At 46.7% G+C, this 22,828-nt stretch overlaps 1 protein-coding gene and 1 long non-coding RNA gene across 7 annotated transcripts in view; both read left to right on the top strand.

The window, feature by feature from the left end:
* Positions 1 to 22,828, top strand: part of CSNK1G1 (casein kinase 1 gamma 1) — a 292,459-nt gene that overhangs the window by 163,943 nt on the left and 105,688 nt on the right. The window contains exon 1 of one of the 6 annotated variants that reach the window (XM_050967446.1): positions 22,518 to 22,685. The exons of the other annotated variants lie outside the window; for them this stretch is intronic. The gene's annotated coding sequence lies outside the window, so the exon portion shown is untranslated. Of the gene's footprint in view, positions 1 to 22,517; positions 22,686 to 22,828 lie in introns of those variants that run through there. 6 annotated transcript variants of the gene reach the window in all.
* On the top strand, positions 696 to 22,526 carry LOC127058058 (uncharacterized). Its single transcript, XR_007776275.1, has 4 exons — positions 696 to 748; positions 19,861 to 19,971; positions 21,915 to 22,011; positions 22,460 to 22,526. It is a non-coding gene; the product is annotated as an uncharacterized LOC127058058 (long non-coding RNA).

The following is a 22,828-nucleotide window of genomic DNA, read 5'->3' as shown; positions in this document are numbered from 1 at the left end:
CAAAATTGAGTCAAGATTATTCCGCTTTCATTTCTTTTTACATAAGTTGACACATCCTGTTGTCCTTCTGCCACTCTTCCACATCTTCTGGCCCAATGGATCCTAGCCTTTTCCTCCTTTGCTTCCCCGTACTTATCCCCCTTCTACTCTTCCATCTCTTTCCATTCCCCGCTTTGTTGCGCTCTCAAACCATACCTCTTCCCAACTTACACGAGCCCACAATAATTATACTTTGTTCAGAAACAAAAAGCAATATATTGAGTGCAGGATAGTCCCTATATTTTATACAATATATCTAGGGATTCCACTGTTTTTAAAGTTTTATTTTCAGTCTGTATACCAGTTTTTTCTGTAATGAAATATTTGAAGTCTGTCCATTATTGTTGGGACCCTTTCTGATTTTTTTTGTGTGATGATATTGAATGAGGAAAAAATCTCAATTTGCTGTTTGAGAAGCAGAATCTTTGTCAGACATGATACCCAAGAGAATAATATAGGATAATGTAGAGAACAGTCATCCTGTTCATGCAAGTCATTTAGTAGGTCTGTGTATTTTCCAATATATTTGTAAATGTATGCTAATCTATAGTGTATACTAAATAAGCATCTTCAGAATGCATATATTTTTTGTAAATTTTATTTTCATTCAGTGAGTGCCTTATTTACAATATTCTGTTTACCTTGTGCACCAGACTCTTAATTTGCTCACCGTTGACTTTTTTGGATTTACTCTGGCACAAATTGACTTGTAAGTACAACTATTGTGACAAAGTTCCTTCTCTAAATTGGTGGGTCCTGTGCTTATTGGTGGATTTGCTCGCCTCAGATTTACCCTGTGGGTTGGGAAACAGCCCAGAGACCTTCCCCTCTGTTAGAAGCCGCAGTCCAGGTCAATTTCTCCTGTTTGATCAGGAGTTGGGAGGTTTGGGGGAACCCGGGCCCAGCCTTTACTCGGGGTTCCAGCCCAGGGCCCTGTGGACTACAGCTGTCTAGGGTGCCTCCTGGTACAGTTACGCGACAGCTACAACTCCCTGGGCTACTTCCCCATGCCTCCTCCCAACACCTTCTTTGTCCTCACCACCGGACCTTCCTCCTCATGTCTGATAACACTTGTACTTCTCAGTTCCTCCAGCACTATGCCTACTCAGTTTCAGCTTCTTGCATGCCTCTTGCTTCCAGTTCCTCGCACATACTTCCTCTCCTCTGGCTCCCTGGCTCTCTTTGGCCTGATGGGAGTGAGCCCTTTTATAGCATTAGAGGGGCCTTAATTAGAGTCAGGTGCTTAACAGCCTCACCTGTCTCTTAGCAGGTTAATTGGAGTCAGGTGTTCTCATTAGCCTGGAGCAGTCCCTGCTCTGGTCACTCAGGGAACAGAAAACTGCTTATCCAGTGGCCAGTATATCTCCCTTCTACTACTCTGCTCTTCCCAACTGGCCTGGGTCTATCACATTATATAAATGCAGAATGAGGAACTGGTCTGCAGGACCCTTCCCTCATTCTCTGAACACCATTCAGCAGTGCACCGAATGTTTCAAATGTTCTGCAGTATTCAAAAATTTGATCATGTAATAAAAGACATAATTTAGATTTAAGACCAGAAAGGACCATTATCATCTAATCTGACTTCCTGCATAACACAGGCCATAAAGCTTCACCTAATAATTCCAGCATCAACTCCATAACTTTGGCTGAGCTAGAGCATATTATTTTTTGTAGAAAGGCACTAGTCTTAATTTGAAGACTTTCAAGTGATAGAAACCCCCCCACATCCCTACGTAATTTGTTCCAATAGCTAATTACCCTCACTAAATGGTTTTCACCTTTTTCTAGTCTGAATTTGTCCAGTTTCTAGCCATTGTTATGCCTTTATCTGCTGGATTAGACTCCTCAACTAGCAGAAATCTGTCCCATGTGTAGGTATTTGAAGACTGATCAAGTTACCTAATACTAATAGCCTTCTATTGTAGGAACTAAATAGACTGAGCTTCTTTAGTCTCTCCCTGAGGAATCTCTCATTGGAATTTCATGGGTTTTCATTTAAGAAAAAATTCAAATCATGTAATCTTTTTTTCTGTTTGTTAGCACTAGAATAATTTGTCCTGCACAAGATGTAAAGTTGGTAAGGCAAGGGTTCCTGCAGAATACTGTCTCCTTATCAATATGAGGAAGGGATCATCAAATTTCTTAGTATGTTCCAAAATTCCACATTCAATACAGCACCTTTCCTTTAAAATGTTGTTCAACAATTTACTGAACATGCTTGTAGTAATCCAACTAGAAGTCAGGCAATTCAAAACTAACTTCCACTTAGATATTGAAAAGCACTGCTGCTCCAAAAAGACATTTCCCGGTCACATTTAAACGTTGCCACCCCCAACATCTAGGCGTTAGAGCTGAAAAAATATTTTAAGTTGCTAGAATTACTTTTATAATTCTCAAAACTTTTCTACTTCTGCCTTTAGAATGGAAATATATAGACAATGGACAAGCAGGGGGAAAAGGGAGGAGGTGTTGCATTATAAATCAAGAATATGAACTTTTTTCCTGAGGTCCAGAAAGAGGTGGAAGGCAGACAGTTTCGGAGTGAATATAAAAATAGGAGAAAAAAAAAACAGGGGTGATGTTATGGTATGGGGTTGTAGTGGTGCAGGTGGCCCACTCCAGCAGGGGGTAGGGCAGAAGCAGCCAGGGAGGCTGTGGAAACCCACAGCTAATTAGGGTGAGGCTTGTTAAGAGCCAGACAGGAGGCAGCTGCTGGAACAGTCCGGATATGAGGAGCTGCCCAGCAGAGCAGTGGGGAGTCTCTCCCTAACAAGCAAGGGAGGAGGACTGGCTCCCAGGGAGAGCACCTGAGATAGAACAGTGCTGGGCATACTCAGGGGAGCAGAAGGTGAGCTCTGGCCTGTTACCTGTTAGGCTGCAGGCCCCTACCAGAAAGGGCTAAGAAGGTGCAAGGGCCAAGGGGAAGTGGCCCAGGGATGATAGGCAGACAAGGGAAGAGAAGGAGGGCAGAGAGGCTGCCGCTAGAGGGTCCCTGGGTTGGGATCCAGAGTAGTGGGCAGGCCTGGGTCCCCCCCTTTCTCCTTGCACTGTATCTGGCTGTGGAGAAGCATTGCCAGGACAGACTGCAACTTGCTCCTGAAGTGAGGGGCTAGACTTTGGGTTATGGTTGGCCCCTGCAGCGGGTGCAAGCCAAAGGACTGCTGTGACCCCCAGAAGGGAGGTGAAAGAAGTAGTGGGCACTGCCAGAGGGCAGTGTCCTGAAGAGGACACCGCCAATTGGGAGAGCAACGTGGGTCCAAAACAGTGGAGTAGAACAGATAATGGGCAAGACGCCAGATGCGCTCTGGAGCTGGACTGAGCTAATTCCTGGAGCAACCAGCAAGAGATGCCAGCGGTGGTGAGTCTGCTATAGATCACCTTAGCAGGAGGTGGTGGATGAGGCACTGCCAAAAAAATAACACAAATATCCAAAACACAAGACCTGGTAATAATGAGGGACTTCAACTACCCAGACATCTATTGGAAAATAATATGGTGAAAGGCAAAATGTCCAGTAAATTCTTGGAAAGTATTAGGACAGATTTTTGTTTCAGAAGGTGGAGGAAGTAACCAAGGGATCAGCCATTTTAGACTTGATTCTGACTAATAGAGGGATTGGTGCAAATCTGAAGGTTGAAGGCAATCTGGGTGAAAGTGATCATCAAACAACAGATTTTATATTCTAAGCAAAGGAAGCAGTGAGGGCAGCAGAATGACAATGGACTTGGTCCGCTTTTTTTTTATTATTTTTTTTAAATTAGTAGATGCAGTTCCGTGGGAAGAAAATCTAATCCCAATGCAAAGGAAAAATAGGAAGAATAGTAAGAAGACAATATGGCTCCATCAGGAGCTCTTTAATGATCTGAAAATCAAAAAGGAATCCAACAAAAGGTGGAATCATGGGCAAATTGCCAAGGATGACTGACTACAAAAGAACTGCACAAGCATGCAGAGACAATATCAGAAAGGCAAGGAGGACGTATCTAGTGAGATTCTGTAGGGATCTATCCTGGTCCAGTACTATTCTATATTTTCATAAATGACTTGGATAATGGAGTGGGGCGTATGCATCTAACATTTGCAGATGACCTGAAGTGGTGAGGAGTTGCTCGCACTTTGAACGACAGGGTTAGAATTCAAAATGACTCTGACAAATTGGAGAATTGGTCTGAATTCAACAAGCTGAGATTCAATAAAGACAGGTTCAAAGTACTAAGGAATTAAAAATCAAATGGACTGCTACAAAATGGGAAATAACTAGCCGAGTGGTTGTCTGCTGAAAACTATCTGGGTGATATAGTGGATCACAAATAAATGTAAGTCAGCAGTGTGGTGCTGTTGCAAAAAAGGTTTATATAATTCGGGGGGTATTAACATAAGTGTTGTATATAAGACTTTGGGGGTAATTGTCCCACTCTACTCAGTGGTAGTGAGGCCTCAGACCAGTCCATTGTCCAGTTCTGGGTACTATACATTAAGAAATATATGGACAAATTGGAAAGTCCAGAGGAGAGCCACAAAAATGGTAAGTTCATGGGTGGAGCCCCCTTCTGGGGAGGCTAGCCCCCAGCTCTGCACATTGCGCCCACACCTTCTCCACGGCTGGAGCCCCAAGACCCCTTGCCCCCTCCCCCGCCCCCAGACAGAGCCACAAGTCCCCACCCGGTCTGGCTGAAGCCTTGAGGACCCTCCACACCTGCCCAGAGGAGCCACAGGCCTGCCGAGCAGCAGCCCAGAGCACGCGCCCACCACTGCCCGGAGGAGCCCTGGCCGGGCTGGCCAAAGCCCTAAGTGGAGGAGCCCAGCCAAGCTGGCCAAAGCCCCCTGGAGGAGCCTGGGGCTGGCCACAGCCACACCATGCCTCCCCCGCCCCAGACCCAACCCACCCACTGCCCTGAGGAAAAGCATCTATAGAAGACACTTTTGATATGCCTCATGTGGGTTCCAGGGAGGCTGAGGAGGTGCTATGCATCTTCTCAGCCACCCTGGAACCTGCATGGAGCATAATAAAAGCAAAACTTAGCTGTCAAACCCTGCAACTGGGGGTCTGATGGCTGCAACAGTGCTGTGGGAGGCAGAGCCTCCCCTGGCCTATTATACCTGTTGTCCATAGGTAAGTGATAGGAAACCTGACCTATGAAGAAAAGTTTAAAAAAACAAAACAAAAAACTTGACATGTTTAGTTTAGTGAAAAGACTGAAGGGGAACCTGATAAGTCTTCAGATGTGTTAAGGGCTGTTATAAAGAGGACGGTGATTAGTTGTTCTCTATGTCCACTGAAGAAAGGACAAGAAGTCATGGGATTAATCTGTAGCAATGGAGATTTAGGGCACATCTACACTGGCAAAGTTACAGCCCTGGCAGTTACAGCCCTGCTCAGAGAGCACAGAAGGGAAACCGCTGTTGTGTGTTCACACTGACAGCTGCCTGCGCAATAGCATGTTCACACTTGCGGCACTTGCAGCGCTATTTGGAGCGATGCACTCTGGGCAGCTATCCTATAGTGACAAAAGGGAGAGGTGCTCTAAGACTTGTGGAAATGCAGAGGGGTTCACGGGGCATCCTGGGTCCAGTCCCAATGCCCCATGATGCATTGCATCACATCCCAGCAGTCCCTGTGCTTCCATCTGCATTTGGCGCCATCTTTCAATGGTTTGTGTACTGTGCGCCTCCTCCGGACTGCAGGAATGGATCCCGAACAGCTGACCAGTATGCTGCTCGCTCTGACTAACACATCACGAGTGGCAGTGGAGTTATTCCTTAAGCTGCAAGGCAAGAGGAATGCAACCTCGATCTCACCACACGAAGTTGCTACAGCACGAGATTGCTTCTGGCACTCACAGAGGTGCTGACCACAGTGGAATGCTGCTTTTGGGCTCGGGAAATAAGCACTGAGTGGTGGGATCACATTGTCATCCACATTTGGGATGATAAGCAGTGGCTGCAGAACTTTCGGATGAGGAAAACCATATTCATGGGACTGTGTGATGAGCTTGCCCCAGCCCTGCGGTGCAGGGACACAAGAATGAGAGCTGCTCTGCTGTTGGAGAAGTGTGTGGCAATTGCACTGTGGAAGCTGGCTACTCCAGACTGCTACCGATTGGTCACTAACCAGTCTGGACTCGTGTTGATGGAAGTGTGCAGGGCCATTAATCACAGACCATGACTCTGGGCAACATGCGTGACATTGTGGATGACTTTACACAGATGGGCTTCCCTAACTGCGGAGGGGTGATAGATGGCACACACATTCCAATTCTGACATGAGACAACCTAGCCACAGAATACATTATTTGCAAGGGGTATTTCTCAGTGGTTCTCCAGGCGCTTGTCAATCACTGTGGGCATTTCACAGACGTTAACGCAGGCTGGTCCGGAAAGGTGCATGATGCATGCATCTTTCAGAACACTGGCCTGTTGAAGAAGCTGCAAGCAGGGACTTTCTTCCCAGACCAGATCACCTTAGGGGAAGTCGAAATGCCCATTGTGATCCTGGGAGATCCCGTCTACCCCTTAATGCCGTGGCTTATGAAGCCATACATAGCGCAACTTGACAGCAGCAAGGAGTAATTCAGCAACAGGCTGAGCAAGTGCAGATGACTGAGTGTGCATTTGGCCATTTGAAAGCCCACTGGCGATGCCTGTATGGGAAGCTGGATCTGGCCAATGACAATATTCCTATGCTTATAGCCGCGTGCTGTATTCTCGATAATATTCGGGAAGGGAGAAAGTTTCACTCAGGGCTGGACCACAGAGGCTCAGCACCTGGAGGCTGAGTTTGAACAGGCAGAAACCAGGGCTGTTAGATGGGCACTGCACGGATCAGGGATGACTTGGGGCAGCAATTTGAAGCATAGCTAATATTTGTTGCTATGCTTGGGATTGCAGTGCTTGTAATGCTAGGAGGTGATTGGTGCACATGATGCAAGAAGGGGGCTTAACATAATTGTATGTTGCTTTACAGTGCTCTTTCTGCTTTCACTGTAATAGAATAAAAATTGCTTTCAAACCAACACAATTCTTTTAATAAAAGACAACAACCGGAGGAGAGAGTCAAATGAAAAAATACATCAGCAGGGAGGGGGAAGTGGGATGGGGGAAGGAAAGGTCTCCAAAGGACGCAGGATCCCAGGACAGCTACAGATTTGAGTATATCCAGGGATCATACCCAACCTTCTCCTTTGGAGTACAATGCAGCGGGTGCTGTATTTCAGTAGGGCCAAACTGCAGAGGAATGGGTGTTGAGTGCAGTGGATGGTGGGAGTCCATAGTGCTGGACTGTGAGGAAGGATGAATGGAATGCTAAGGGTAGAGTGGAGCCAGGAGGTGGTTGATGGAGTGGTGGTAGTGTCTGGGGGGCGCATGGGAAACTGTTTTGCAACAGCAGCTGCAGGGGAGGGCAGGCATGGAGCTGCTCGGTTTGAAGAGCTAGTATCACCTGGAGCGTGTCCACTTGGCACTCCATAAAGTTAAAGAGCTGCTCCGTGGCTTCTTTCTAGTGTGCCTCATTCTCCTTTCAGTCTCTCCTTTTGCTGTCCTGCCACTGCTTCAATTCCTGTTTCTCGGTGGCGGAGTGCATAATAACCTCACACAGAAAGCCCCCCTTAGTTCTTCGTCGCCGCTTTCTAATTCTGCACAGCCGTTCTGCCACCGATGACAAAATGGGAGGCTGGGCTCCCAAGGTCATCTCTGTGAAGTTTTAAATGCAAAATTTTACAGAAACAGTATTGTTCGCAAAAAGAACAGGAGTACTTGTGGCGCCTTAGACTAACAAATGTATTTGAGCATAAGCTTTCGTGGGCTACAGCCCACTTCTTCGGATGCATAGAAGGGAACATATAATGAGGAGATGTGTGTGTACATATATACACATAGAGAACATGAAAAGATGGGAGTTGTCTTACCAACTCTGAGAGGCCAATTAAGTAAGAGAAAAAACTTTTGAAGTGATAATCAAAATAGCCCAGTACAGACAGTTTGATAAGAAGTGTGAGAATACTTACATCGGGAGATAGATTCAATGTTTGTAATGGCTCAGCCATTCCCAGTCTCTATTCACGCCTAAGGTGATTGTATCTGATTTGCATATCAATTCGGGTTCAGCAGTTTCTCGTTGGAGACTGTTTGAAGCTTTTCTGTTGCAAAATTGCCACCCTCAGGTCTGTTATTGAGTGACTAGGGAGACTGAAGTGTTCTGCTTTTTTTTGAATGTGATGATTCCTGATATCAGATTTGTGTCCATTTATTCTTTTGCGTAGAGACTGTCCAGTTTGGTCAGTGTACGTGGCAGAGGGGCATTGCTGGCACATATCACATTGGTAGATGTGCAGGTGAATGAACCCTGATGGCATGGCTGATGTGATTTAGGTCCTATGATGATGTCACTTGAATAGTTATGTGGACAGAGTTGGCATCGGGCTTTGTTGCAAGGATACGTTCCTGGGTCAGTGTTTTTGTTCAGTGGTGTGTCGTTGCTGGTGAGTAGTTGCTTCAGGTTGGGGGTTTGTCTGTAAACGAGGACAAGTCTGTCTCCCAAGATCTGTGAGAGAGTGTTTGCAACACACAGAACACTGATTCAGTGCTTTAAAACACAGCCAGTACTCTCACACCTGTCACTAACTGGCTGACCCCAGGCAAGCACACATGAGCCACAAGACTCCCAAAATGGTGACTAGCTGCAGGGGCAGGGTAAATCACTCTTCCTAGACCCTACTGTACACTGGGCTTGTGGCTCTTGGGGAGAGCCAGCATTGTAGGCGAGGACCGGATAATCATTCCTGTCCCCACACTTTCCACAGGATGTGATCATTATGGAAGGTATCTCGCTGCTGAGGGTGAGCAGGGAATCAAGGGAGGGTCTTCTCCAAGCCTGTGGCTTCCACCCTGGCGTCTGTGTGCAGCAATGGTCCCCCCCCCCCCTCCATGACAGCACAGTGGTACGAGAAAGTTACTGTTAATGGGGCAAGAAACAAAGCAACTCTGCCTAGGAACCTGCAGCAGCGGATTGCCCAGTGTCTCCACGTGAGCTTCCTGGAGATCTGACGGTGATTCCCGTGAAGTGAGGGAGTCTATCAACAGCCTGTTCCACTACTCAGACTAGGCATGTGGTGGGAGACAAGCCTGCTTTCTGGAACCCTCCTGGCCCAACAAATCACTTCAGTAATTCCCAAAATCAGATCCACTTACCAGGGGCCTCCTCATCCTGTGTGTGCTTTGCCAAGATCCGACGGCTGTGACTGGCTAGGCTCCTCCACGATAGAAAAGAGATCCTGACTGCATGTCTCTCTAGCCTTTGAGCCATCCTCTGCCTGGGTCCCTCTCCCCCTCTTTGTCCAAGATTTCCTCCCCCTGGCTCGGTCCACCCTCAACTGGCACGCAAGCCAACAAAGTATCCACAGGGGCCTTCGCAGTGGAGGTGGGGTTGCCACTGAGTATCGCGTCCAGCTCTTTGGAGAAGAGGCAGCTTGTGGGTGCAGCACTGGAGCGGTGGTTTGCCTCCTGCGCCTTGTGGTAAGCATTCCGCAACTCCTTCACTTTTACCCTACATTTCAGTGTGTCCCGGTCATGGCCCCTTTCTGTCATGCATTGTGAAATCTGTCTGTAGGTATCCTAATTCCTACTACTGGAGCACAGCTGGGACTGGACAGCCTCCTCTCCCCAAATGCCGATCAGGTCCAGTAGCTCGGCATTGCTCCAAGCGGAAGATCTCCTGGTGCATGGAGCAGGCATGGCCACCTGGAAAGATGTGCTGAAACCACTGCACACATCACCGAGCAAACAGGAAGGGGACTTTCAAATTTGCAAAGGAATGTACAGAGTGGGGCTGATGGTTGGTCACCTGCGGGCAGGGCAGTAGAGTTTAAACTGATGACCAGGGAGGTGAGAACAGGCATTGTGGGACACCTCCAGGAGGCCAATCACAGCTCTGTAATCACCACAGTGTCTACACTGGCACCGCGGCGTTGTAGCTCCAGAGCAGAAGGCTCTACACCTCTTGTTGGGGTGGTGTTTTTAGAGCGCTACACTTGCGCATTTTCTGCACATTAAGTGGCTTGGCAGTGTGTGCACCTCTGGAGTTACAGCGTAGAAAGCTGCTTTACTGCGCAAAAACTTGCCGGTGTAGACAGGGCCTATGGGTAGATATTAGAGAAATCTTTCTGAATATAAGGATAGTTAAACTTCCAAGGGAGGCTGTAGAATCCCTGTCAGTTAAGGTTTTGAAGAACGGTTTGAGCAAACATCTTTCAGAGATGGTCTAGGTATACTTGGCCCTGCTTTAGCACCAGGGGCTGAACTAGATGATCCTTCGAGGTCCCTTCCAGCCTTACATTGCTATGATTCTATGACAATATTTTCAATAGCTGATGCTCTAGTTCTTTGGAAGTGCAATACATAATTTGGCTTCCCCTGATTAAAGCAGTTTCTTCACTCTTCTTGACATATTCTTTAGGGGAGAGTGACGTTAGGAACTTCAAGGCTTTTCTATTTGCTCATGTTGTAAAAGTTAAATTGGGGTGGACTGAGCAAATCAAAGCTTGAGGAGAGTTTTTGAAACTTGGCTCAAGTGTATCTGAATTACAAGAACAAAACACAATGAGGCATTGTTTATATTCAGTTGAAAACCAGCTTTGTTTTAATACCCTGAAGCTGGCCTATTGTTAGTCTCTAAGGACTAATGTTTTACATACTTAAAAATATATAGCTTTTAATGTGACAGTTCCATTGTTCAAAAGGACTTACTGAGTATACACAGTTCAGCATTTTCTTAACATCAAAAGCTTTAACAAAACCCAGTTTAACCAAAGGAAGTTATTCTCAAATGGCTGCACAATTTAAAACCAAGGCCATTAGGATTTGAATACTTGGTGTGGTTAGGGCAGTTTCTTTTCATTCTGATTTGATGGTGTCATGATTTCGTATTTTAAGTGGTTCTTGTGGATGTCATACCTTTCTGTGATTAGTTGGGTTGTGATATGGAAGCTGTTGCAGTAAACTGTGGCTTTTCTTCCACATTATGCAATTCAGAGATTGGCTTAGTGCAGGGGTCGGCAACCTATGGCTTGCGTGCCAAAGGCGTCACGCGAGACGATTTTTAATGGCACACTGCTGCTTGTCGGGGTCCCGATCACCCCGCTGCCGAACCCTGGCAGCAGGCTGAGCCGGACCCCGGCAAGCAGCAGCATGCCATTAAAAATGCTGCCCGACCCAACCCGCTCTTGTCTGCCCCCTGCCTACCACTGTCTCTGGTGGGGGCAGAAGCAAGCATGGTCCTGCCGGCTGCTGCTGTATGGCAGGCTCCGCCGGCAGCCAAGCTTCCCCTTCCCCTGCCTCTTCCCCCAGTGTGCTGCATGGAGCCCCACTTCCTCTCCCTCCCTGCCACTGATGGCCCTTGCGAGGGAGGGGAGAAGAGCAGCTCCAGCGCCCTCGCTGCTCAGACCGGTAAGGAGACGGGGAAGGGAGGCAGGAGCGGGGCCTTGGGGAAGGAGGTTGGAGCACAGCGTATCCCTCCAGCCCCCTGCCCTGAGCTGCTCAGGGCAGGGGGCTGGGAGCACCCCCCTGATCTCAGCCCAGCCCTCTGCCCTGACCCCTGCACCCCCACCATGACCCCGTCCCTGATTCCTGCACCCTCCACGCATACCCAGCCCCATCATATCCCATGCCCTATCTCCTGCTCCCCCTCACACACCCCCAGCCCTCTGCCCTGACTCCTGCACCTCCTTGCACCCCAGCTCCCTGCATCCCCCTCACAACCCCATCCCTGACTCCTGCACTCCCCACACATACCCAGCCCCTCCACACCCTGCTCTGACTCCTGCACTCCCCACACCCTCTGCCCTGACTCCTGCATCCCCACACATACCCAGCCCCCCCCATGCCCTGACTCTTGCACCCCCCACATCCCCACCCTGAGCACCAAATGGGAGCTCCTGCGTCCCTCCCCACATTCCCACCTGCACCCCTCGCACCAAATGGGAGCTGCCCAGGTAAGCGTTCCACACCCAAACCTCCTTGCCCAACCCCCAGCCTGCTGCTTCACCCCCAGCCCTGTGCTCAGTGCACCCCCATCCTCATCTCAGTTCAGAGAGAGAGGAAGAGAATGGGCCAGAACCAGGGAGAAGGTAGGTACCCACTCTGTGTGGGAAGGGCTGGGACCCCAGACTGGCAGTGGGCTGAGCAGGCTGGCGGCTGGGACCCCAACTGGCAAGGAGCTAGCAGCCAGAACCCCAGACTGGCAGTGGGCTGAGTGGGGCTGGCAGCTGGGACCCTGGCTTGCAGGAGCCAGCGGACAAAACCCCAGACTGGCAGCGGGCTGAGCAGCTCAGCCCACTGTTGATCTGGGGTGCTGGCCCCGCTCAGCCCGCCGCCAGTCTGGGGTTCTGGGGTGCTGGCCCCGCTCAGCCCGCCGCCAGTCTGGGGTTCTGGGGTGCTGGCCCCGCTCAGCCCGCCGCCAGTCTGGGGTTCTGGCTCCCAGCACTTTGCCAGCTGGAGTCCCAGCCAGCAGCCCTGCTCAGCCCACTGCCAGCCTGGGGTTCCGGCCGCAGGCCCGACTCAGCCCACTGCCAGCCTAGGTGAACGGAATCCCAGGTCAGGAACGAGCTGAGCAGGCTGGCGGCTTAAGATCAGCATTTTAATTTAATTTAATTTTAAATGAAGCTTCATAAACATTTTGAAAACCTTGTTTACTTTACCTACAACAGTAGTTTAGTTATATTATATTATATATAGACTTAGAGAGAGAAACCTAAAAAACATTAAAATGTATTACCAGCATGCAAAACCTTAAATTAGAGTGAATAAATGAAGACTCGGCACACCACTTCTGAAAGGTTGCCAGCCCTTGGCTTAGTGTAAAGCTGATCTCAGCCAAGTCAGTTCAGTCTTCTGTGAAGCTGAAAAGCGCCCCCCCCACCATCCCTCTACAAGTTTCCTCCTTAAATCATGGCAGATACAGTAACTCCTCACTTAAAGTCATCCCGATTAACATTGTTTCGTTGTTACATTGCTGATATTAGGGAACGTGCTCATTTAAAGTTGTGCAACGCTCCCTTCTAAAGTCGTTTGGCAGCCACCTGCTTTGTCCACTGCTTGCAGGAAGAGCAGCCTGTTGGAGCTAGCTGGTGGGGGCTTGGAATCAGGGCAGACTGGGCGCCCCCCTGTCAGCTCCCCACTCCCCTAAGTTCCCTGTGCTGCAGCTGCCCAGCAGGCTAGCAATTGCCGGCATTCAGCTGTCCCTCCCGCAACTGCCATGTGCTGCTTCTGCGCTGGAACTGCTCCCAGAGACTCCTGCTTGCTGTATGGGGGGAGGGGGAAAGTGGGGGGCTGTGAGGGTGTCCCCCTCCCCCCTGCTTCTGCACCCCACTTACCCCATTTCCATATAGCAGGGGGGAGGGGATTCAGGACAGAGGGAGCTTGCAGGCAGCAGCTGTGGTCTCAGCAAGATGATCTAATTAACAAGGCAGTGTACTTAAAGGGGAAATGTGCATATCTTTCTCACACACGTGGTGTGTGTCTGTGTCTCTGTCTGCTATGCTCTCTCCCCTCCCTCCGGGCCTTCTGCTTTGTAGAGGGAGGCTACGTTAACAACAAGTTAACACTTGAGCGCTCAGCCAAATGCTAGTTGATCATTTAGCAGTAAGGCATTCCCTGGAAAATATCCCACCATCTGACTCCTCCACCTCAACCAAGTTTCACAATCATCATCACTGTGTGCCAGTATTAAATTGTTTAAAACTGTGTGTGTGTGTGTGTATGTATGTTTGAACTTTTGTCTGGTGAAAAAAATTTCCCTGGAACCTAACCCCCTCATTTATATTAAATCTTATGGGGAAATTGCATTCGCATAGCATCATTTTACTTAAACTTGCATTTTTCAGGAACATAACTGCAATGTTATGTGGGGAGTTACTGTACATTAATTCAGTGTTAAGGGCTAGATTTTAAATTTGGAGATAAGGTGGTCCTACTTCAGCAGGTTTTGTTTTTAAAGGATTGGATCACAATATTGAGTAAAATTGTGTCATGTGACATATTATTTGCCAAATTGTGTTGTGTAGTAACCATATATCTAAGGATGAAAGAACCATTTCATTCAAAAGTCACACTTTCTGTAACCTTCTCTATACTAGTTTGAGGTGAAATTTCACATACTGGCTTGTAGCCCAAATTTAAATTGTTCTTGAACATTTTAAGAAAACCTGGAGCATTTAAATGGGGTAAGTGTATTTTGGTTTAATATTCACAACCAATACAGGGAGAAATATTTCTCTGGAAAAGTTCATAAGTGCATGCTGCAATTGATAGAACTTTTTGATAGTGCAAAAGGGCCATGACTCCATGGCTTGTTCTAGAGCAGTGGTTACCAACCTGTAGATTGCTATCGGCTGGTCAATCCTGGAGCCTCTGCCAGTCTCTTGTGATCTCCGGCTGCTAAAAGTTCAGTTGCACAGCAGTTCTAAAGCAGGTTCCCTGTCTGCCCTGGCCCCATGCTGCTCCTGGAAGTGACCAGCATGTCCCAGGGGCCACAGGGGTGTGTTGGCTGCTTCCGGGAGCAACATGGGGCCGAGCAGGCAGGGAGCCTGCCTTAATCCTGCTGTGCTGCAGACTGGGAGCCACCCGAGATAAATGCAGCCCAGTAGGAGCTCACACCCAAGCCTTGAGCCTCTTACTGGAGCCAGAACCCATCCTGCACCCTGAACCCCTGCCGTAGCCCAGAGCCCGCACCCCCTCCTGCACTCCAACACTCTGCCCAAGCCTGGAGCCCCCTCCTGCACCTAAACTCCCTCCAAGAGCTTGCACCCCTCACTCCCTCCTTCACCCCAACCCTCTTCCCCAGGCTCAGCCCAGAGCTCCCTCCCACATGCCGAACCCCTCGGCCCCAGCCTGGAGCCTGCATCCCTCCCCAGCCGCAACCTCCTGCCCCAGCCTGGTGAAAGTGAGTGAGGGTGGGGGAGAGTGAGTAATGGGGGGGTGGCGGGGGATGGAGTGATCAGAGTGAGGCTTTGGGGAAGGGGCGGGGCCTTGGGGAATGGGTGGGGTAGATCCTGGGTTGCACTTAAGTTCAAAAAGTGATCTTGTGTGTAAGAAGGTTGGAGACCATTATTCTAGAGGCACATGTTTCATACTTTTAGGAGTACAGTATAATTGTGTGTGCAATTGCATTGCATTCATGACACCATTTAGTTCTGGTTGAGTTGCTGTATTCACTATAAGCACTATTATGCAGGAGCTTATACCTTAGCTGTTTAAAATTTGCTTCGGGACTCAAGGAAGTTTAGCAAAAGAATCATCCAGACGAGATTCTGACTTTTAGAAAAATCCAGCTGCCCTAATGAGGCAGTCACCTCTGCATCAAATCTAAATTATTGGCTATTGTATTGCAATGGCATGGTCTTTCCATTCCGAGTGCAGGGAAGCTATACAATTAGTGAGGAAGAAGTCATTCAGTTTCCTCAAATAATTATGCTCCAGTTAGCTTTTGGTGTTTTGGAATGATCACTGATCGTTAATCACAATATAGCTGTGTGGGAGCATGAAAATCCTGCTGTATGTGGTAGACTACTGTAATCCTGCTTTTCTACTCAGTTTTCACATTTTTTGCCAGCAACAAGGACACCACCTCAGCTTTTCACTTCTTCTAGCTAAAGCAGGAAAGTTCTACAAGAGGGAAAGCCCAAAAAACAAAGCAAGTAAGTCTGTTTAAATTTTAAGTTGTAATGAAATTGATATACAAAATTAAATTATTTGATTTGATTCCTTCCTTCCTTCCAATCATGTACTTGTTCCTAGCTATGAAGGAAAGGATGAATAATTAACTCAGTAATCAACTTACGCTAAAACTCCTCAGTGATATGATCTCACAAACAGTAAGTATCCTCAAATTGTATTGATATTTTGGGCTTCCCTCTAAGCAGTTGCTTTATATGCAAGCTGTCATCTGCCAGAAGTGAGAAAATGAGATTAAATACATTTTAACATGAAAACCCCAACTGCGTTTTATAGAGTGCCCATTGAAATCATTGGCCCGATATATAGTTCAGTATCTGGATCTAGTCAGTCCTTGTCTTATTTGCTGAAATGTGAAAAAAGGGCGTTGATTGTGATCATGTTCTTGGGATCATTCTGTCCTCTCACTGAATTGAAATGATATCTCAAACTTGCTGATCATGTAGTTGTGATTTTGGAAACTGCGTTGAATCCGTTCCAGCCTTGGTGGATTTCAAACAGGTGACATAGGAATGAGTCTCTCCATAACTCACTTAGTCCCTTGAGCTACCCAATTTCCCTGTATGTTGACATTCTTAAACAATACTCATTTTTGACTATATGAAGTGCCCCAGCCTACTGTGTGGTCATCTAGGGTTATAATAGACCTCAGAGAAATAGCATACGCAGAACTAATAAAGAAAGCCCGGTGTAAATTGTATCTGCCATATCAGCTCGAGGGGCTGTCAAGAATGTTTAGCTTTAGTTAGGTCCTCTAACAGATTAGCTTTTCACTGCTTTCTTAATACATTTTGAAAGACAAGCACTTGCAGCATTTTGCTCATCTTTGGATTGTCATTTACTATGTGAAAAGAACATTTAATGTGTTTGGCTAGAATCATAATTCATTTTTATGAATAAAAATGTGAACATCTCCCAGTAATTTCTCATAATAAAAACAAACTGTTTTCACTTGTAAAATGTGAAATGCATTACTTAGCAGAGCCTAGTTATAATGGCAGAAGATTAGCATGTGCAAATAGTCAAAGAAAATAAGAAATGCCACTGCTACTTATTATTTTCAAAATTACTAGGTGATTAAGTTCTTCTCTCCGCTTGACGGGAAATCTAGATCATTTGAGTTTTTGCTAGTGGCAAGAACAAAAGTGCTCTTCCTTCTATCCCCTTCCCCATCTGTTTTCTATTCCTTTTCCTCTACATCTTCAACATGTAATCCCAAATTGCTCCCCACATTGTTCAGTATACTGGATTCAGTATAACAGTTACTTCCTGCTAACATACAGGAGACAGGAGCGCCGCCAGCTTTTTTGCTGCCTTAGGCGGCAGAAGGTCCCGCACCTGAAATGCCGCCCCTGACAGAGATGGCAGAAGGTCAGGCCGCTGCGGTCGCCGGCCCCCAAATGTTAGCGCCTTAGACGACTGCCTAGGTCGCCTAATGGGTTGCGCCGGCCCTGACAGGAGACATCCTAGTTGTCTCAAATAGATCCAAATTCTTCTAAATTAACTTTTTTTTTTGTAGTTTGGGCTGCAGTGAAGTATCAGATAAACACAGAAGTGTGAGCAATTTTTGTAAAGTGCAAGAGGCAATGAAATTAAAATGGGAAATCTGCAGGTGAAGACCAAGTCACAGGGGAAGCACTGAAAGCTTGCTGGGAGCTTATTGATAAAATTGCTGAACTTCTCAACCAAGTATGGGACCAGGAAAAGCCTCCTGACAATGGGAAGGGCATTATAATCAAAATACCAGAGAAAAGTGACCTAAGCAATAGCAGCATCTCTTTTTAGCGATAGGTAAAGTCTTCTGCAGTATCCTCGTAAGCAGAATAAAGGAAGTGGTTGAGACAAAGGTTAGGGAAGAGCAGAAGATCATTTGTCAATCAGATTTTTATCCTAAGAATAATCATAGAAGAGAGCATTGAATAGCAGGAACTACTCATCAGAAACTTCATAATTCAAACAAATATTTGATAGCCTCCACTGTGATTCATTCTAGAACACTCTGAAGTGTTATTGGTATGCCAGCAAAAATAATCAAGGGTTTATAGCAAGGTGCAACATGCACAGTAAAGAAAATGCAGGCTTGAGCGAATGGTTAAACATATTAGAATATTTACATCTTATAGATGATGTTGCTCTAAGTGACAGCTCAGCCAATGTGCAAATAAAGACTGAAAGACTGTCCAGCATCACAAAACTCCCCCCTCAAAAATGGGTTTAATAGTTACGCAAAATCAATTTTAATGAGAACCCCAGCAACTACCAACTCAAGCAATTCTTAAGAAGGCAAAGGAATACAAGAAGCGAGTCAAATCACATATCTTGGCAGTAACATGCAAGCCATGGGGATGTCCAGATGGAAATGTCACAAATTGGCAAGGCCGCAGCTGTGTAAACAAGATTTGGTCATTGAAAATCTACAACTTAAAGACCAAATAATGAACCTTCAACTGAAATGTTCTGTCTTGATATATGGATGTGAAAGCTGGAAATCCACCAAAGATACAGAGGTCTGAATGCCTATTAAAGCTGGTGCCTTAGACAAATACTAGGTAGTAAATGGAATGAATTGATAACAAATGTTGAGATTCATCAGTTTTACAGAAAGCTGCAAGCAGGGACTTTCTTTCCAGACCAGAGGATTACCACTGGGGATTCAGAAATGCCAGTAGTGCTCCTGGGCCGCCCAGCATACCTCTTGCTCCCGTGGCTCATGAAGCCATACACTGGCATATACCTTGACAGCAGCAAGGAGCACTGCAACAACTGGCTCAGAAGGTTCAGAATGATAGTTAAATTTGCCTTTGGTTTCTTAAAGGGTCACTGACTCTGTCTCCCCAGGAGATTAGACCTCATTCAGGACAATATCTCCATGATCATAGCTGTCTGCTGTGTGCTTCATAATATATGTGAAGCAAAGGGGGAGAAGTTTCCTCAGGGGTGGGACATGGAAGTGGATCGACTGTCAGCCAGATACCAGTGCTATAAGAGGGGCTCAAAGGGCAACTATTTGGATCAGGAAGGCTTTGAAGGAGCATTTTAACAATGAGCCACAGTAATGTGTTTGATATAATGTAACAGTGTGACACTGTTTTCTGGCACCATGTTGGTGAAGACTTGTCACTTTTGAGGAAAATTGCCTTGTCCTGGTCACACAAAAAATCCCGAAGGATCGCTGCTGCCGCCAGACCTTGTAATAACGGTGTTTGCTACTGTAACAATGCAGAGGCACCTATTGCTATTGTCTGTTAGCATCAGTCACCATATTTTGGAGAATAGTAGATTCAGTTTCCATAAATAGATTTTTATTCCACACCCATGCAAATATTACCCATGTAATGCTGAGGTAAACTTTATGCATACATGGAAAAGTACCTTTATGGGAGGGAAACAGAGAAATCACAAGCACATACACCCAGCTGTGAAGCCTCACTGGTGTGTGTGCAGCTGTTAATGTGTTTCATTTCCTGTGGGGTGGAGTGCCTTGGGTACTGCTGTGGCCCTGGAAGATATATGGAAAGTGGAGGAGGGGGAGCAAAGGGAGGTCCTGGAATGCAGTTCTCTGTGGGCTGTAGTGGGAGACTAGCATGGATGTGTTCATCCTGGTCAATCAGAGACTGCCACATGTTTGTTTGCTCCCTGAGCAGTGGTACCTCCTGCTGCCAATTTTCCCTGTCCTCACTATCTCTCTCTCTCTGCATTTTCTCATTGATTGTTACCCTCCAAGCTTTCTGCTCATAATCTGAAGTACCAGAGGCTTACAGGACCTCCCTGAAACAGGTCGTCTTCAGTGCTCTTCTTTCTCCTCCTTATCTGGCCAAGCCACTCCACTAGTGTGCAAGAAGAGACCCTCAAGGCCACATCTGTAACTTGTAAAGAAACAGTGTCAGTGCACTTAGACCCCTTGATCCGAAGAAGTTACAAGCACAACTTTCTCACTCTCCCTTGGTAGGCTTAGAGCACGGTGGCAGCCCCAGCCATGGTGAGCATGGCCTGAGTGGGGAAGGGGCAAGATGGGATAACAAGTGAGGGTAGCATTGGATTATCAGTACAAGCTCAGAGTGCTATTGTACTGAATACTAGAACTGTTTTCAACAGGTGGTGGTGATTGTAGCTGATATTTCATTTTCGACGGTAACCATGGCTGCAATGGAACAACTCCTCCAGGAGCATGCTGCCGCATCCTGCTTTTCCCCCTCCCTCCCAGCAGTTGCGCCACAACACAGCTGATTCGTGGGGCAGGGAGGGAGGGGGGGATGAGGGAGAACGTGGCACACTGGGGGAAGAGGTGGGGCAGGGGCAGGAATTTGGGGAAGGGATTCAATAGGGGCAGGGAGGGTCGGAGTTAGGGCGGGGACTTTGGGGATGGGGTTGGAATGGGAGTGGGGCCAGGGGTGGGGATGGGATGGAGTTGGGCGGGGAAAGGGGCGAGGGGGCGCAGGCACCCACCAGAGCCAAGAAGGTGGTAGTGTTGTTGTCATAGGTGCCAAAAGTATGTTTGTTTGCTGCTAGAAGCACACTGCCTTGGCTCTGCAGGACTCAAAGCCAGAGCACAAGATCCATTCTCACCTGCTGAAGGCTCCATGCTGTACCCAAGTGAAGTGTGCTACTGGAGCTAATAGGACTGTGCAGTCACGCTATAGCATTAGCATTTGTTACAAAGGAGATGATTCAATACCTCATCAAAGGAGAAGGAAGATATTGTAATGAGGGTTGGCAAACAACAAGAGAGCTCAGTTCAGAAAGCAAGTGGAGCACTGAGATGGAGAGGGGAGAGCATGAATCAGAAGAGATCATTATGGCAATGTAAAAAGGGTTGCTTGAGACTCCATCTGGAATATGATGAGCAATTTCAAGCACCATTTATGGAGACGATATGCAAGAATGGGGACAATAAAATAATAAGAATGATAGTGTCTCAGAAGAGAGGTTAGAGAAATTAGAGTGAGGGGTACACTCACATGGATACCACAGTAGTCTGAGGATAAGAGGCTCGTGAACCAGAAGGGCAAAGAGAAAGGTACTTCAGGTTAATTATATATTAAAATATTCTTTGCCAATGTTTGTTTAAATATAATTTAATACTTCCAATTTACATTTCCCATTTATACTGTTTCACATGGACAAGTCAGTTTAACTTTCTGCTTATAATGTACTAGCATAATGCTGCAGTTCTGAGGTGTAAACAAGTCCCTGCAGTCTTTAAAATATATATGATTTTTTGTCACTTAATTTATTAGGTGTTTTTCAAAACACGTACCAAACAGGCATTTTAAGTCTGAACTACCTGAAATCACTAAAAAGATGAGTCACTAACAGGAGTTCGGGAGAAATCATTTGTACACAGTTTAAAGCTTGGCATGGACGCCAAAAGACAGGAATAGAATCCAACTCTGTGAACATAACCAGAAGAGTTGGGGACACTTCTGTCTTTTCTCTCTAGAAAAGTCAATATGGACTATTACTGCCTGTTACAGTAATATTGGAAAGAAAAAAAAAAACTAAAGAGAAGGCTACATAATCCAATTAGTATAGCTTTGAAATTTCGTGAGCTAGTGTCATTATTTGCTGTACGCCGAAGAGAGAAGTTGTATGTACAAGTGGGAATTTTATCTGCAGATTCCCTTTTTTTTCTATGCAACATTTTTGCTATTATGGTAGTGGCTTGAATTTTTGAGAACTTCTCATTGAATTTTTGAGGTGGATAATGGATATAATATTTATATTGTGCTAATCCCAGAAGCTTGTTGTGCAGAGGCCTATTCCTAAGTTGTCCAAGATAAACAACATAACAGGCTGGTATATGGTTTGTTATCAGCAAAAGTTGGAGTCAAATTGACAGAGACAAACTGGATTGTTTAAATAAAAAGAACAGTGCTAAGGGGTCTTCTAGTCTCCTGCTAGTGACAGGTTGGCATAGCACCAAGCTGAAATGTTCTGGATACAAGAGAAGGATGTTTATGGTAGAAATCAGATGTTTTGATTGGTTAATTCAAATGGAATGAGGTTGCCATCCCTTCTTGGACATTATCCTATCTGATGGTCACTAAATGGGGAGAACGGGACACATGGACTGGAAGAAGTAAGCTTTACCATCATGACGGCTGCTACTCCTACCCTCTCCTGATACCAACTGGGCCTTTGCCTTTCAGAATCAAAATGACATCCTGACTGGAGCTGAAAGAGGTAACCAGATGACAGTGCTACCTTCATTGGCTTCATCCAGCAGCGTGCACAAAGGGAGGGCAAGTAGGTTTACACCCCTCCTCCCCAGTCTGTGTGTCCCTGCAGCCCGGGGAGGGAAGAAGCAGCAAAGCGGCTGGCTAAACTTCTCCTCCCTACAGCTGCAGCTTGCTTCATATCCTTCCCTACTGTTGGAATCCCACCTGTTGCCTCAGCATTTACCACCTGACTCACCTCAGCAGGGGGTCCGCAAAGCAGGCAGCAGCACTGAGGCTTCAGCAGCAGGGAAGGAAAAGCAGCAGCTGTAAGGACAGGGAAAGGAGGTGCTCAACGGGCAGCCAGCTGCCCTGCTGCTTCCTCCTTCCCTGGGGTGCAGGGACACAGAGTGCCGCTGCCAGGGGGAGCTGCTGCATCCTTGCTGCTGGGCATCCCCTCCAGAGGCTTCTGGAGAAATGAAGGGAGGAGGGAAGGGAAGCAAACCTTTCATCTGTGCTTGTTTAATGTCCCCCTCCAGAAGCGGTCAAATGAAAATTCCTGCACATGCCTCTGGCTTCATCTAAAACCTGAAGGACACTTGGGACATGAGTCTTGGATTCAAGATGTAGTCCCTACCTTATGTGTCATATTCCTTCCTTGCCTTATTTCTCCTTTCTTTCCCCTTTGTCTTCGGTCTAATAAGAGTTTGGCCTATCTGGCTAGAACTACTCCACCTTCGCAACACTGCTGTGAGCCTGTTGCTGGTAAGGCAAACAAAAGCAACAAGGAATATTATTAAAATAAAAGCCTTATTCTACATTTTAGATGTTTAAAGTATTTACTTTGTGTTTTTAATATGCAGCTGAAGATGTTTTGCCAGTGGTTATTAAAAGGGGACTCTGTAGTG

Source organism: Gopherus flavomarginatus, chromosome 9 (assembly GCF_025201925.1).
Source record: "Gopherus flavomarginatus isolate rGopFla2 chromosome 9, rGopFla2.mat.asm, whole genome shotgun sequence".
Lineage (NCBI taxonomy): Eukaryota > Metazoa > Chordata > Testudines > Testudinidae > Gopherus > Gopherus flavomarginatus.
The sequence above is the reverse complement of the archived record's forward strand: the minus strand, read 5'-3'. Positions and strand labels throughout refer to the sequence as shown.